This window comes from Hermetia illucens, chromosome 6, assembly GCF_905115235.1.
Source record: "Hermetia illucens chromosome 6, iHerIll2.2.curated.20191125, whole genome shotgun sequence".
NCBI classification, from domain to species: domain Eukaryota; kingdom Metazoa; phylum Arthropoda; class Insecta; order Diptera; family Stratiomyidae; genus Hermetia; species Hermetia illucens.
The window spans coordinates 38,821,901-38,840,014 of record NC_051854.1 but is presented as its reverse complement, the minus strand read 5'-3'; positions in this window follow the sequence as shown (position 1 = coordinate 38,840,014).

The following is an 18,114-nucleotide window of genomic DNA, read 5'->3' as shown; positions in this document are numbered from 1 at the left end:
CAACTATGTAATTACTATTAAAGTAGATAGGATCGGGTCAAGCAAGATTCCGATTACGTACTTCCAACCACCACCATATTATGCAGTATCGACCTTTAATTCTAAAAGTAGGTCCGGTACCATCAGCATTCCCCCGGGCTGCAATGGCACTATTGCTTGCCTCGCGTGTATATGTTCCACCAAATTATCGCTTTGTGAAACGTTAGAAGGCAAATTACCATCGTGTGGACACTGATCCTCAGAAACTATAAACTGTTCCAGTTTATGGCTGCTCACACGGGGGAATTCGGTGGGAAGATCCGCGGTAAGCTACGAAAACAGAGTCATTTTCTCGCCCATTCGAAATTCTATTAAAGCGTGCAGTGACTCTGTGGAGTCGAAATTTCTTCGGAATGACCTCTTTCAAGTTCAAAACCCTTTTCCTTCACAATCTTCTGAGAAAGCTAACGATACAAGACCAAACTAGGCACACAGGGTTTCTAATGCTTGCGGAACTAGTTAACCCTTTCGTGCGGGAAATTGGACGAGAATTACGATAGAATGATAACCGTAGAATTAGAAGAAAAGTTTGGAAGCTAATAAAGGGAGAAAGATTATGTTTGCGAGTTTTATTAAATTTAATTGAATGTAAGAACAGAAATTGTAAGACAGCAGATGGAAATGGCTACGGTATGGGGTTCCGAACTGGATTTAGCTACAAGTAAAATTTAAAGAGTAAATACAGGTGGAGGCAGATATTGCAAGTATAGTTAGATGTTTGACATTCTTGACCCAATCCCAATCCAACCCTGCTTCTCGTTACTGGACTATTATTATTCTGTCAAGAGGAAGTCGCACTGCCTGTATAATGACTTATTAACTATAGTATCTCAATCAAGCCTATAACCACTAGAAATTTTAGTATATTCTTTGCTGCCAAGTATCTCAACTTTGTATCTGGTATTAAGTGTTCTCCCAGGTGCCCGACCTACTTTGCACAAGTGTCGGACACTGTTCCAGAACGTGTATAGAGGTTTCAACACAGAACCTGCAGGCAGTGTCCGTAGATATCCCTAGCTTCTCTATGATTCGGAGGTTCGCCTTGTTGAGATTTAAACAGTCCTTTGTGCGTTTGAGTTAGTATCCAACAATAAGCACCCTGGACTGCTCGATTCCCGGTAGACCCGCCCAGTATAGTTCTTCTTAATTTTTTAATGTCATAGCCATGAAGCCCTTTCCGATTCCACAGAAGGGTTCGGGCCCCTGTAAAGGCGTCCCTGCTTCCTTCTTGGCTAGTTCGCCCGCTACCTCATTGCCTTCCTACCCAACATGGCCTGGAACCCAAAGTATCCAGACCTTATTGAGCAAGCCGAGCTTATTCAATCTCTCAAAGCATTCCCATACCGGTTTAGAGTTTACCTAGTCGGACCTAAGGGCCTTGATCACCGCTTAGCTGTCAGTCAGAATAGCAATGTTCTGCCCCTGTAGCTCCTTTGGAAATTAAAGAGGCATATCTGTCAATTGCGTATATTTGCGCTTAGAATATGCTAGCATGCTTACCCATTGGCACCAAATAAATTTTCCTTGGACCAATGACACCGGTACCCGCTCCTTCTACTGTGAGGGATTCGTCAGTGTACCAAGTAATCAGTCGCTGGTTTAAGCCGTATGTCAAAGCACGCTCTTCAAGTTACGGGGTACCACGAAGCCAAACATGGAAGAATATGTGTGTGTGTGTTTGAGCTGGGGGAGAGTACACAGACTCTCAGACTCTTGTGGTCCATTGTACTCGAATATCCCGGATTCGTTTATGTTTCGCAGGATTTCCGGTATTGGGTGCGATGATACCAGCTGCAGTTGGAGCACATCACCACTACTACAATGTCTGATGCGTCCGTAGGCGGGTCCCTCACACAGAAAATGCTGCGTAGATTCCGCTTCCTTATTACAGGAACATATTGGATAATTCCCATTCTGAATATATTTCCGGCTAGTGAATTATGGTCAGTCAGAATGCCCACAATACTTCTGAAAGTCTTCCTGCTTTTCGACATGATAAACTTTGCAGTATGTTTCAGCAGTGTGGTTCAGCCACCTGTTCTTATGGGAAACTTGTTTCTCAGTTTTTAATAGCAGTATTAACCAATGCAAGTGACACAACAATTGCTGGTTCGATTTACACTTTCCTGAACGATTTTTGAAGTGATCAGAGGACTGCTCAACGCCCTCCATACAGCTTGACTATCGATACAGATTGCTATGCGCCTTCACTTCGACCGCTCGTCAATCATCCAGTTTGCCGGCCTTATGATCGCATACACTTCAGTCTGAAAGACCGTTGCGTATTGTGCCAAGGGAAAAGCCCAACATTAGCTTTTATTCGAGAGGTAGACTCCTGCTCCAGAAGACTGTTCTGCTTTTGAGCCATCGGTGCAGAAGAAGTCAGTATATCCTCACACCCATTCTTCTGGGTCGTCCTAGTTTTCTCTTCGTTTCAAGATAAAATCATATCTTCTAGCATTGCGGCTTGCATTGCGAAAACTGGATTCAGTTCTCCCAATAACTCTTCCAATACTGTGTACCCCCACGTCCATTGTTGATCTAATTGAATTAATTTATGAGTTGCTCTCATTGCAGTGCTCTGAATAAACAAATCCATGGGCTGCAAATTCAGTAATGCATTAAAATCTGGGCTGGATGTCGTACCCATGGCACCGGCAATATCCGAACAGAGAGTTCTTTGGAGTGTGGCTAGTTTAGACCGAAAACCCTTTGGTTTCACTCTAACTCATCACACTACGGATTCATAAGCGAACATCGGCCTAATGATAACGACATTTGTCCACATTACTACCTGATGCTTAAGTCCCCATATCGATGCAAAGATCCGCCTACACAGCCCATAAGATGTGAGAGAAGCTTCTTGTTCCACGGAAGCTTCTTGTCTAGAATAACTCTCATCTCTAGAAAGCATAGACCATTTTAATTGTATTTACTGAAAGTCTCAGCCTGAGGCACCAATTGTCAATCAAATCAACGGTTCATTGTGTATTACTACACACCGCTCCGAGATGTCGACCAACAACAACCGGCATAGCCACGTCATCTGCATAAGCTTGAGCATTGGCAAATTTTGCAGTTCACATAGTAGCGAGTCGATCAGCATACTCCACAGAAGTGGCGAAAGCACACCTCCTAGAGGGCAACCTTTCATCGCTTCCGTTACTAGGTAGCGATCAAGACCCACTTCAGCACACGGCAATCTCAGCGTTAGCATAACGTAGATCCACTTATTTAAATTTTCATCAACACCATGTTCCCTGGCGGCATTAAAGAGCTTTCGGAAGGGCGTACAGTCAAACGCCCCTTCAATGTTCACGAACACCCCCATCGCTTTGACAGTTGCGTCCTCTGTCTTTGAAACCAAAGAGTGAAGAGCAGACTCACAGGTAAGTATGTTGGTTTTTATTTAATGAGTGCGACCTTACCGCCTTCTCGCAAATGTGACGTTCAACCCCTCTGTCCAGACATTTCAACGAAAATTATGTAAATCTGATTTGCCTGAAGTTCTTCTTCTTTCCCAGGCTTAGGTATGAAGACTACCTTCACCTTCAGCCAAAAGCAAGGCACGTAGCCTAGAGCAAGACATTCACGAAAAATATTTCTTATAAGCTACTCAAAATGCGCTATAGCCTCCTTTAGCATGGCTGGGTAGATGCCACCCATGCTAGGTGCATTGAAGTGTTCAAATAATAGTATAGCCTCTCGGCGAGCACAATGGGCCAACACGGCGTGAGTGCTCAGAAGCTGTAGCTTCTCCCCCTTCGTGTTGAAAGGTTTGCAGAAACCAGCATTTCTCTTCCTCCCACTTCTGAGAGCTGTCCTCCCGGGTGATACTGAGTCTGTATAGACTCAACTCCAAATACCATCTGGTTTTCTAAGAGAGTTGCAGTGCAGTGCCTGGAAGTCTCCCTTTCACCTTCCAGTTCCTCACAGTATGTTCTCGTTTCGAACGTTTTACGAGCCTCTTATATTCACGCTGTGAGTTCCGGAAGTTTAACCAGTCTTCATCTTTATTGCTTTTGCAAGCACGATTTGGAATCGTCTGGTTGATTTCCTGAGTCTTTGCAGTTCTCAGTTCCACCATGGAACTATTTTACCGCGTTGGCATCGGGAAATAGGGCGAGCCTCTTCAAAGCACTCTAAAAGTGTGCGATTCAGAGTTTCCAGGTGATCTTCAATCGCCAAAGGAGTCCTTAGTCGCCTAAGAAGCTCCACTTCTCATTCAACTTTGTCCAATCCGTTTTCCTAGAATTCCATCTTTGTATTACAGATTGTTCGCCTGAAATAGTCAGAGTAAATTCGCGCTCTTTAGATTCGCGGTCATCACAAAAGTTAAACAGCTTCTCTCCTCTAGAATTGCATTTGTTACTGCCCCAACAAATATGCTTAGCGAATCACAATCTGTTAAGAGTTTAAGGACACTTGATTCTGCATATACTACCAGATCCCTTAGTTGTTGCGTCGGCGGTGGACACAAAGAATCATAGAGTAAGTAAGCAGAGGCAAATATGGCGTTTCTCCTCTTACCATTAACCTGGTATTGTAAGTTGACCGCTACAAAGTCCTAGGAACAGAATTGTCTTAGCACAGTTGTCACTAACAATTTTGACTCTCAGTCTCGACGATCTTTCATCGAAGAAGATCCTAGTCCTCTTGACTGGTCCAATACCACAGATTTTGTTAACACGAACCCATGGCTCTTGAACCAGAAATATATTATATAATATAGGAAGAGGCTTCGGCATGCTGTAGTGTGGATCTCATCGGCGTTACTAGCTGCGCTTTTTTGCATCCGATTTCTCTGGATATCACCACACTTGGTGGTGTCACAAAGCCCATGTCCTCATTTCCAAGAAACTTCACTTTCGCAGTGCCTTCCATTATCGTCAGCTAGGAGCCCTTCCAGGTTCACGGTGCCCGGACTACATAGATTTATTTTCATATATCGGAATTAGATCGCCCATATCACCAGCTTCCTTTTCTTCCGCTTTTCCTGGTAGAGGCAGATGAGATGGTTCTGAAGTTTCCCGGAATCTTTCTTCTTGCTTAGCCTTTGTTCCGTTCACAAGCGGCGTCGGATGCCATGATCGGTCGCGCCACAGCTGAAGTTGCTGGCGAAACCCAAGTAGTTGCGACTTTGGAAAAAGAAAGTCGACCTCATTTAGAAGAAGGAGAAAGGTGCCATCTCGAAGAAGGAAAGATCAAAGGAAGATAGGACCGGGGGTTATCATCATCTCCGAATGAAGTAAAGAGTCCTACGCTGATATTCGCAGGAGAATGAAGGTATTCCCCGAACTCCCCGATTCGGGAGTTAATGTTAGCCATATTAGACGATTTCAGAAAGGAGACCGTATGTTAGAGTTCATAAAATCTCATGAACAGGAGGAGCAGAAGGCAAACTATTATGCCAAATTGGCAAGCCATTAAGACAAGAAATCGGCTAGCAAGCCGGAGATCACTATAGTCTGCAAGGATATAGATGAGATTACCACGAAGGAGAAGGTTCACGAAGCTTTGGAAAGTAATTCGATCTTATCGGATTACCAGAGTTCACGTCAAAAATATTAAGAAAAATCTACGAAACCGTTATCATCAGCCTACCAGTGGAGCCATTACCCAAACTTTTGTCAATGTAGAGAGTAACAAGGACTGAAGCAGTACTTCAGATGCCTTGGTTTCCGCCACATTGTAAAAGCAAGCAACATGCAATTTTCAAATGATCCAAACAATACATCACTAACGAGCCCTGTGGGCCCCCGACTGTGTAAAGTCATGTATAATTGCGTGCTTGCTCCTCCCATCCCAGAAGAGGTTGACAGTATCTGTTGCAGCAAAGCACCCAGGGAATGCAGAAATCTATTCAACGGAAACAGTGAGACCAGTAAAGTCCTGGCTAAAAAGGGCCGGGCTGACCTTAGTGGATGAGAAAACGAAAGCTGTTTTGATAACGAACCATAGAGAGAAGAACACGGTGAATATATCGCAAGTGGAAGTCGGTGGATATACGGACATCTCAAAGTCGGTTATCAAATGCCTGTCTATCAAATGGTGGAATGCGACAAGGTCAGACTCGTATAATTCTTGGCAACACAGATAGGGCGAATCTATAGGGGCTCGGGATGCACGGGCTCATCCCCAGCATTAGAGTGTGGTTTCAGCAGAAACTTGGGGAGACAAACTACCACATTACCCAGTTCCTCATATGACATTCTTCACCGAATTATCTTAGATGCCGTGGGATACCGTAGGATCAAGAGCACGTAATGTTTCCTTACCCAAAGTTAGCAATGGAGAAGATGAATTTGAACCAAGCATTAGGCAGGAGCGTGAGCCCGGAGAATATATTGTAGTTGCGGTGATGCTAAGGTCGAAAGAGATCTAGCTCCGCAATTATAAAAATACAGGTGACTGAAGAAGGAAGGAGGAAAGCAAAAGGTATCCCGAAATAATATCTAAACGGTGGTTCCGCAGGACAGAAGCTGGAGATACCGGGGGATTTTAGTGACTGGGAACCTAACATGCGTTCGTTCTAATTCCCGCATTTGTGCGGCAGAGCGTGCTTCTGGCGCCGCTTATATCTAAACTGAAATCCCTTTTGTGTAACCTTGACCCACCACATTACGAATGCGTAGATGACCATCGCTACATGAGGCCTGAATCCCCATGTTGACGCAAAAGTCCCTCTGCACAACCCATTAGCTGTGGAAGTCCGTTCCATCTTTACCTATGTGTCTGCTCACCGCTTCAACAGCAACGTCATTTGCATAAGTTTGGGCGTGCGGTGGCAGATTTTGCAGTTCGTTTAACACTGAGTTGGTCGACATTCCCCACAGAAGTGTACACTTTCTTGAGGGTTGACACTTGGAATTAGGGAATGGAAGTAGATTTCGTCACAACGGAAGACAGAGTAATGTCCGATAAGCTGGGAATCTAATATCCTATCATTCAACCAAGTTTCAGTAATACAGATGACGTGATACTGAAATTGTTAAGGCAGATGAGTTAAAGCTGTTGAGCTGTTCCTTAGACCCTTTATATTTTGGTAAAAAAGTCGTATACTTCTTGCAGTTCGGTCATTTGATAAGGTTTGATGAGGACTTCTGGAGCTCGCCAGCCCCTTTCCCGGTTTAGCGACAGCAGGACGATCATTGGAGCTGCCTAGGCCCCCGATGCCGATTAGGAACCGTGTTCCTCGGCTGAAAACCGGACTTTCGGCCTAGCTTAATCTTTTATAGTTCCACTGGAATAGTGTATGACAAAGGCGTGGGTTTGGCAAGCTGTCTACAGAGAGCCGGGTTGAAGCTTCTTAGAAGCCGAGATTACACTAGTGCCCAACGAAACAACAACGAACAGGGTATAGGAGGGTGCTTGAGGCAGCAGATTGGATTTCAACGTTGCAACTGGGGTTGAATCGGCGCTAAAAAAACCATGTGTTGGTATAGCAGTTGAATTGCATCAGAGCATGGTACCGCAGTAAGCATTACATTGATAGGTTACGTCTGCAGAAAATTTTGCTTGAATGTATAAGGACGCAAGCGGAATCCATCGCAATTTGACGTGGAAGCTCATTCAACAGTACTCAGCCCATTGCAAAAGCTTCGACCGAATAGATTCTCGCTTTTGCCGGTTGCATAGTGTTCCAATTTCCCTTGATACGCTTTTGCGATGAAAAGTTTGCACTCCCCCACTCAAGCCAATGGTCTGTTCTCAGTGATGACGTACTTCTTAGACAGTCTGAACTGACTCAATTCTGGAGTTTGTAACATTGGTTTTCTAAGAGAATGTAGCTTGGTAAACCCATGTTGCTTAAGGATTTGGCATAGTATTGAAGTCTCACCGGTGTTATGACACCGATGACGGACGCAAGGAATACGTTGCCTCCCGGGTTTCCCACGGGGCTCCGTACTGGGCCCACTACTATGGAACATCCTGTACAGTAAAAAGCGAAAACGACTTCATGGTTTCGTACCACGGCAGATGCAACTCGTCAGAGCAGCGTGATCGAAAGCCAAATTTTAAGCAGCACAGTCTCAATTTAGGGAACAGAACAGCGCTGCATGTTTTAGGTAACGCACATAAACTAAGTGCGGTCTGCCTTTAGGGCCATTTAAGATGATGCAACGTTCGTAGTTTCGGGAATGATGTCAGTTGAGATCCTGGCAGACGAGATGATGAACATATATAACGCCAGGAAAGGGAGAGATCCATAAGCAGATGGCAACAGCGATGGGACCAGTCAGAAAAGGGTCGTTGGACTTTCAGGATGATCCTTTCCATAGGGGAGTGCATCTACAAGCTTGGGGAGATCAACTATAATCTGGCTCAGTTTCTCATCGGCCATAGAGGATACCGTCAATGCCTGTATAAATTTAAATTGGAGATATCACTTGATTGTCCAAACTGGGATGGGGTCCCAAAGAACCTAGTGCACCTATTCGTCCAATATTCGAAGTTCGTAGAAGAAAGAATCTAGGGGTTGAGTGCTATCAGCCGACAATGATAGCTTGCCAGGGGATTGGGATGCCATCAACTGATGGTGATCGCAACAATCCAGAATAAGCTGCGAAAAGCCGCGGATATAAGAAAGGAGACCTGGCTAGGGAGCTAGCAACTACTAACAATGTAACCGTTCTTCTTGTACTCACCATTGCGGAACATATCAATTTCATCCCCATCTGACCCTAAATTTTGGAACAAATATGATAACTGTGTTGTGATTTTTGCTAGTTTTATTTCGTCATGAAGTAATACTGCAACCAACTATATCTGTCGTGAAGACTGAGTAGCCCAGGAAAGTTACGTTGAAGGGGTCATTTGCATATTATATATGCGAATATCTTCATATGTGAATTGAGTTGGTGCATTTGCCTTTCGCCCTTTGGGTGCGTAAACATTTATTAACGTATTCAGTTCCTCTTTATTTTATTTTTAACGAGAGGGTTAAGTAATCTGCAAGAGGAAGCCTCTAACCACCAAGTTCATCGCAGCCACAAGACTCAGAAATTCATCCAGCCTCACCTGAGCTAAGCCACCACTTTTCAATAGAAGAATTGAACACTAGCTTAGAACTGTGAGCTTAGCTCAGGTGTACCGCAAGGTAACGTCGAGGGACCGTGTGCTGCTTCCATCTTTCCTAAGCAACAGGTACCGCTTTGGTGGTGTGTATTTCAGATTGCTTCACCTTCTTTACGACCTTATTCGAATGTGTCTAACGCTTTTCTATGCGTACACACGAAGTAGGAATGGGGTCCAAACGGTTGACTTGGCTTTAAGTATTTTTTCTATTTCTCCATGGGTTTGGGTTTTTTTCGTGGCGCAAATGGACATGGACATGATTTTCTAGAAGCTCTACACAAGGAGAAACTCAAGACAGGCAACTTGAGCTCTCCATACGAGTGGATTTGAGTGGCCATAAACGCCCGCTTGGACACGGAGCTCGATGAGTGCGGCCAAGTCAAAAATTTCAAATCCCAAAGAGAATGCCGACCGCGCACTTTTTTCCCGAATTCGAAAGGAGGTTTGCTGAGCATAACGATAATGATATGGTCGCAGTGACCTCAGAAAATACATAAGAAACGCTTGTAAAAAAGAGGAAAAGATTATTATGTTCGTCGTCCAAGAAAGTCCAAACGTAGAAAGGAAACTACGTTGGCTGGATTCAATGACCTTTTCTGGGGAGAAAAATAGTCCGCGCGTGGATGGAATAGATTTTCGGAAAAATGTTGAATAGATACATCATCAAACATAATTTATTTAAATTTTGTGCTAGTTTACTCCTATGTGCTGCTGGAAAATCATTTGGAAATTACTTTTCACAAATTATCTGAAGGTATTTATGTTTGAGGCACAGCAGGAAGGGAGTAGATGCCTATTAACAATTAAACATGTTAAACGCCAAATCAATATTGGTCTTCCATTGCGTCATATTTATTTATAATATCTTTTAGGTTGCACGCTGAGGTTTGAAGATATAGATAGGGTATACGTTTTATTCCCATACAGATTAAGTTGTCAGTAGGAACACAGAATAAGCAAAACCAAAAGGCTCCTTCAGATATACGCTCTCATTCCATTCATCAATAGTTTATATGACTGGTTGAAATGTCCTTCAACTCCCCACGATTTTCTGAGACGTCCGCTCTCCTTCTCTACTTTTCCGCCCCAAGTGCCCCCACTCGTCGGCCAACTTGGGAGAGTGGTTTCCACTGCATGGCGTAGCCAGTAATGCAATTGTCGCACGTCTTTAATGTGTGATCTATCCACTGCTATTTTCACCATCCCCTCACAGTGCGTATGAATGTTAGGCCTGTTCGCCAACCGCATTCTTCGTTTGAAATACTGTCATCGCAGCGTGTTCCGATGATACGATGCAGACAGGTGTTCACGAAGGCTTGGAACTTTTGAGTAACTGTGGGGTTCACTTTCCATATGCTAGTCATATCATACCATATAGCAACACCGAAAGACACTACTACAGAACAGTCTCGACATGACTACGGTGTTGGGATAACTTCCTTTCCAGATTTTAGGCAGGGCAACGAAGGCGGATCTAACGCTGTTAATGCATTCGACAACATCCAGTTCGGTGGTAACTTCAGCAGCAACCACGATTCCTAGATATACAAATTGATTGACATTTTCGATGCTCTACCCATTAGTGCAGATGGTGATGACCTGGGGTTTTTGTTTTCAGTTTAACTTTACTTGCCTCTTTTTCCAAATTCAGAGCCTTGCGGCCAACGTCCAGATCCAGTGAGAGAGTCATCAGCGTAATCGAGATGTTTGAGAAAAGATGTCATTGTCCATTGAATTCCTACACAGACAAAACAGTGTGAAGAACGTTGCCGATAATAAGAAGAAATAATATCAGTGACAGGATGCAACCATGGTGGACACGGTTTTGGACTTCAAAATCCTCTGAGATTTTACCTCGGCCCAGCACGTGATATTTCCGTTATCATGTGTGTCTCTGATAATAGCTATTAGATTCTCCGGAATGTCTCCCCTGCATACAGCACTTTAGATACATTCTCTGTTCACGCTATCGTAATAATAAAAATAATAATAATAGTTGGCACAACAATCCATATTGGATCAGGGCCTTAAAGTGTGTTAGAGCACTTCATTCAAGACCATAACGGTACCCTACCATACACTATAGGAGGTAATGTGGTCAGCATTGCGCTCGCTGGAGATTATTACCTTGATTTGACTCAGGTACTCATTCACAGCTGAATCGACTGGTATCCGGCATCCTGTCATGGTAAAAAATCCCTCTGCCATCAGTGAGATTTGAATCGCGACCTTCCGCTACGACAGCCCAGCGCTCTAACTATTTGAGCCACCCGGACACAACGCTATCGAAAGCTTTTTCGAAACTGATGAAGAGTAGGTGAAGCGAAAATATAACTTTGCGAAGTGCTCTAAGATAATCCATATGGTGTTAAAGTGGTCAACGCTGGAGGACCACTTTGATGCGCTCCTTCCAACTGACACACTCAAAACGAGTACCGCACGTTGAAATCTTAACGATCATCCCTTCTTCCACTCCCTGGGAAAAGTTGTGGGTTCCCAAGATTTCCGTATTAGTGGAAGCAGCAAATCAACAGAAACTTCAGGTGCAGCTCTGCAGGGGAACTATCAACTCCAACGGTCCCTATCGCCAAGTTAGAGTGACTAGCCATTTCATCCACAAGAGGTGCAACCTTTCTGGATGTGATACAGTTAAAAATTGTGGTGAAGTGTTCTTTTCACCTCTTCCGTTGCTCGTCATCGTGGATTAGAAGTCGACCGTTGATATCTTTCATAAGGCCATCGAGAGATTTACGACCACATGCAAGCGTGATGCGGTATACTCTTCTGAAATCATTGCGTTCTGCGGCGTCTTTCGTTTTCCAGACAGGCGTCATACCAAATTCTCCCTTGTCACGGCGCAACCTATACCGAACTTCTTGTGATTTCGCTCGGTATCGAACTTCAAGCACCTCACGCCCACTATCGCTTGCAGCGGTCAGTAGAGCCTTCAACCCCTTCTATTAATCGATTGGATTCCACGATTCCGCAGGCAGCCGGATCTTAGCACCAGAGAAAAGGACATTTTTGATAGCAACCCAATACTCATCGATATTCACAGGCGAATTATTCAGTATATCTGTCGTCCAATCAGTTGGATAGCTCTCCCACTTTTGAGCGACAGCAGGATCCTACAAACGGTCGATGTTGTCCTTGGGGGGTCACAGTGCAAAAAGTGGCGAACGCAACACACAAACGACCGTCAGGTGGCGATCCGTTTCGAGGCCGATATCAGCGCCTCTCTTGTTACGCACATCCAGACGACAACTCCTAAATCTACAGCTGATCACGAAGTGGTCGATCTGATTGCTCGTGCGGCGTCGGTTAGCTGAAGCCCAACTAACCTTAAGGCAGGCTCTGTGCAATGACGAGGCGGTAGAAGCTGCAGAAATCCACGAACCTCCCACCATTATCGTGTCATGCTAGCGAAAAATATACAAATAGCAACCATTAACAAACGACCGAGAATAATAAATCCTCACCTGATGAGACCAGGAACAAATTGGTCATAAAGATCACATATTGAGGATACATTTCTGAAGAAATTGCCGTGGAACACGGAGTTTATTGAAGCGGCTGTAAATAAAGTGCCGCCGTTATCACAATAGATATATCGAGCATGAGATGTTTTCATGCCAAGACGTAAACCCTCTCTGGAGCTCAACCTTAACTACTGATGGAAAGGAATGCCTGAAATTGAGAAAGCGACGTCAAACGTCGGAAAAACACGCCAGGGTATGAACAACAATACTTTGAGTATAAACTCGCACGCAAAAATTGCAGTAGACCACCAGAGGTAAAAGTAATTGTTTCAAGCGATTCCGTGATAAGGCAGATCCTTAAAAAATAAAAGGTCCCCTCCTATTATGTGCCTTAGATTTCTGCGGGGTATTCGACATTGTTTTCCCAACATCCGCAAACTACCGTCCTAATGATACCAATTAGCGCCGAAAACATCCCTCCAGTAACCGCAAACGAAGTTGTGGACGCAGTGAAAAGGGTCTTTCAATTATGAATACATTACGCAACCTTCTTAACAAGTCGCTGAAACTGGCAATTAGAATGGCGCCAAGCATGTTCTTTCCCTGCAGAGCGGAAATTACAAAAGTTTTACATTGACGCTGAAGTCAGGTGAACCGATAGGTGAAGCAACAACCTCTGTCTTCTAAATACAATAGGCAAGGTTCTCGAGCAGATAAGCTATAACTATACCCAATAATTGATAGAGGCGGCTATTTATCAAATAAGCAGTCTGACTTCCGGAAGGCTCGGTCAGTAGTTGATGTTACCAAAGTGGTTTTTGAGCTAGCCAGGAAAGCGTTTGACGAAAGGAAATACTAAGCACTGAAGACTCTCGACACCAAGAACGCGTTCAATTCTGTCAAATGGAACCGCATCATCGAAGCGCTCATCTCGGTTCAAACGCTATATTAAGAATAATCTTTGGTTACTTCCGACAGGAAGGAAACTATTTTATCATTCGGATGAAGGGTCGAACACATATAATATAATGGCAGGGGTTTCGCAGAAGTCTGTTCTGGGTCCTTTGCTTTAGGACACAATGTATGACAATGTACTTAAACAAAATGCTGTCGACGGGTTCACAGATGATGTTGGTCTGGTTATAGCATCCAATCACCCCAACGAAATAGAGAACTTTTGCGAACGATCAAATATTGGCTTAAAGACTTCGGGCTGAAGATTGCCGAACAGAAGGCGGAATTGGTGCTTTTCACAAAACGTGCCCGCTCACCCTTCGCTGAAATACCTGGGAGCAACTTTCGACTCCAAGCTAAACTCCGTGATTGTGGGCATGATTCCTCTGGATATATTACCCGATGAGGCAAGCCGCTTGTATCAGAAGCAGGTAGCGAGCCTAAGCAAACAAACTGAGTGAATGAGGTCTCTGGCTGCAGGGCGTACAGCAGGAAGCCACGCCAAGAATCGCCGGTGGACACACAGGCTTACTATTAAGTATGTGGACTACGCGAAATCACGGTGAGCTGAGTTATGGTTTGACTCAGTTCTTAACTGAACATGCTGGCTACAGGAAGTACCTCTATAGCTTTGGTTTTCATGAATCGCCCAATCGTCCTACGTGTGAAGATGCAGACGGAGATGCAGAACAGAAACGTTTCTCAAGGGTCAACCTCGGAACTAAGGTAAATACTCGTTTAATGATGGGAAATATGGTAAGGTACATGGTGTAATCAAATGCGGAATGGAACATGGCAGTGACAACGGTGAAACGAATCTACCAGCGACTAAAAAAAGCGGAGTCATAGAAAGGAAGCCACTGCAATTAACACCAGGCAAAGTGGTAACAGCTGATCTACAGTAAACAACTGAACAACAATGCGAAGCAATACTAGAACGGTGGACCCGCGCGGAGGGTTCCCGTCAGTAAAAGTCCGACATGTCCATCCTCGATTGCAGACGCGTATACATGATGGATTTCCTCCGCCAAAAAGTAGACAGACAGCCAGAAAAAACCTTAAAAACTGGTGCCATCGACTTAGATAAAAATAGATGCATTATTTGATTCCACCAAAACTTAACCGTTGTTGGCCGGTTCGGTTTACTATTAGCTGTAGATACTTCGAAAGATGCCTTTTCGACACCCCTGGTATAGCTTCGTTTGCTCGGGGGCGGTTTGTTTGAAAGCATTGCTAAGCAAGGGGTAGCTTCCTCCAAACTACAATTTTTAATTTTTAATTTATATTTCAGGAGGGACTTACCCCCTTCATCAGTACAAAGCTAAGTAAGTAACTTTCTACTGATGAAGGGGGTAAGTCCCTCCTGAAGTTGATGATATTCAGATCTAAGAAGGGTAGAGCCCATCCTTGTCTAACTCTAGTGTAAACTCGATTTTATGATGAATCTTGTTTATAGAGGAGATGACCATGTCGATATTGTCTAACAATCGCAAATACATTGTCTACCTATCTAAACCATACTTTAGGCGTAATTCCCCTCAAATCTATTTCTTCTTCAACTAATGACATGAACCTTTCAGTGAGTAACGGCGAGAGGGTGTTCCCTATCACTACTCCCGGAGTAGTTTTGTAGAATCTATCCCGAAACCTAAAATAGTTCTCGTTCATGCAGAGCCTGACAAGGTTTGCATAGATTCGAACTTTCCTTCTCCATTCCGGGCCAGATCCAAACTGACTCAGCCATTCCTCGAGTCCGAAAATTTCACTGCTGTGTTGGGAAATAATGCCTTCACGTCGAACGACACCATCAGCTCGTCCTCACCCATCCTTTCAATTCGTCGCAGCTTGGAGTTAGCCACTGAATACTTACTATTCGTCGTCCCAAGGCCTGGCACTCATTGATCAACCACTTGGCGATGTTGTACGTCAGTGAGTTCGAGTTCGTAATAATTTCTCGCTTCTCGTCTCCTTCCTTCTGGATTTTCGGTTATCAGATGTTAACGCTTGGAAGCGTAGAATTAGGCATTCGGAGTCGCCGAATGTTTGGGAACCTCGCCGTTACTCACTGAAAGGCTGATCTCAGGCAGGGTTTGCCAAGGTCTTTTTTCTCTACCAGAGATATTGTCCTTATAGACTTTCCGAGCTAGATCATCCTCAGCTATACAGATTAGCTAACACGCCCACCACAGCCTGTTGAGCCGGATTTTATCCACAACCACACAGTCGTGGTATCACTCATAAATTTCGTCATTGTAGAGATGCGGAAACGCTCACCCTCTCATTATCCCGGAACATTATGCCAACGATATAGCCGCTATAATATACGGTCTAGCGGCTTTTCTCCAAGAAACCGGGCCGTGTCCAACGCATCTGCTGCAATGCCGTTACATCAGCCTTATATTGAGACAAGGTATCGGCTAACTACTGAGAAGTATTCGGTCTGTATCGTTATTATTCCGTTTTCGTTGTCGGGTTCGTCGTTGTCAATTCACGGCTTCTTTCGTAGCGTCGTTACGTCGGTTTTCCCTGTAGGGTTGTCAGTCCTACCCAACCCCTAACCTGGAGTCAAAGTCTTGTCTTTTATTTTGTGTTTTTTAAGCTTTAATAGTTGGCAGCCGTGGAATTGGTCTCTCCCGGGAAAACAGGTCGGTCCCGGCGTTTAGACAAGGGCATCTAAAATTGGAGGTCACCTGATACTGAGGCGAGAGTTCACTTTCTCGATCGCCTTTTTGCCCCTGTGATCGACCATACACCAGTAAGAACGGCAGTCACATCTAGGCATGAAATTTGATTATAATTCACCATCAAGTTTCCACTCCCAATATCTGTATAATTGTGGCCTGAGTGATAGCGCCTCAAGACTTGTATCTGAGTTTTGCATAGCTAGATGGAAAATTGCGAATTTGAAGAAAGGGTACATCAGTAGTAATAGAGGGAATGGATGCCCTGGGCCTACACATTCGGAATATATCATGCATGCCTAGCACGCGCTTATATTCCAATTAAATGACGAAATGTGAAAGTGTTATTCATTCGCAAACTAGGAAAACTCACCTACACAGACGCAAAAAGCTTTCGACCGATCAACCTAGCGTCCTTTCTGCTGAAAGGACTAGAAAGACTAGTAGATTCGGTTCGTAAGGGGTACACACATTCCTAAGTGGCCACATCACCATAGGCAACAGGCCTACCAGAAAAGCAAATCCACGGAGACAGCACTCCATGTACTTACAGCAAAAATTGAAAAGGCGATGTCCGAAAAAGAATACGCCTTAGGCAAGACAGCATGGAATCGAACCGCTGCTAATCAGTTGGATCCTTCACATGCTAGAGTGGAGAAAAATCCACATGTCGGTCGGCCAGAAGTCTATTGAAGCAGGATGTCTCAGGAGCCGCCCACAGGGAGGTGTTCTCTCTCCACTGTTATAGCTCTTGCTGTGGCTCCTGGAGGACAAAAAAGTCTTCGCGCAAGCATTTGCGGACGACCTAGCCGTAATAATTACCGACAAGATTGCGGACACAGTATGTGATCGCGTAAATGCAACTCTGCATGAAATCCACAGCTGGTGCCTCCGCAATGGACTCACGGTGAACGCTAGGAAGACTGGACTAGTTATGTTCACTAGGAACGTCATACGCTACCCACTTTAGCAGGGGCGGAAATCCAGCGGGAACAAAGAGTCGAGTACTTAGGAGTACATTTCGACTCCAAGTTAACGTGGAAGCATCATATCCAGGAACAATATAAGAAATCCTGCAGATTCCTCTGGTGCTGTAGGAATGCGATAGGTAAGACCTGGGGACTTTCACCCAAACGGATATACTGGATGTATACATCCATAATAAAACCCATTCTGATGTATGCATGCATCGTCTGATGGCCAAGACTGAACTTTACTAACAGCAGGAAGCTGCTAACGCAGATCCAGAGACTTGGTTGCTTAAGTATTACTGGAGCAATGAGTACTACGCCGACTGCGGCACTTGAAGCTACCCTAAATTTACCCCACATTCACTTGGAGGTGAAACGGAAAGCAGCCAACAACGCATATAGGCTCGATACCATTAGGGCGTGGAAAGGCGGTCAATCAAACGGTCATGCGTCTATCTGGAAATTCCTTCAAAACCATCCGGTAGCCCTGATGCCCACCGATCATATGGCTTCCAGATTCGTCTTTGAAAAGACATACACTGTCGTAATCACCGAAAGAGAAGAATGGTCGACAAGAGGCCATGAGTCTTTTCAGATTACAGACCCAATAATCTTCACCGATGGGTCAGTCATGGAGGATGGATCGGGCGCAGAGGTGTTCTTCGAGAATCCGATTATAGAACTGGCCTGACCCCTCGGAAAAATAACGACCATATTCCAGGCGGAGATATATGCCATTTCATTGGCAGCAGAATAATGTCTGCGATAAAAATGGAGGGGTCGCACCATTCGAATCTGTTCCGACAGTCGGGCGACATTATCAGCACTAAATGGCAACGACATATCAAGCCAGTTGGTGTGGAGTTGTCATCAGGTGCTGCTGAAACTTGGCCGACTGGACGAAACATTCCT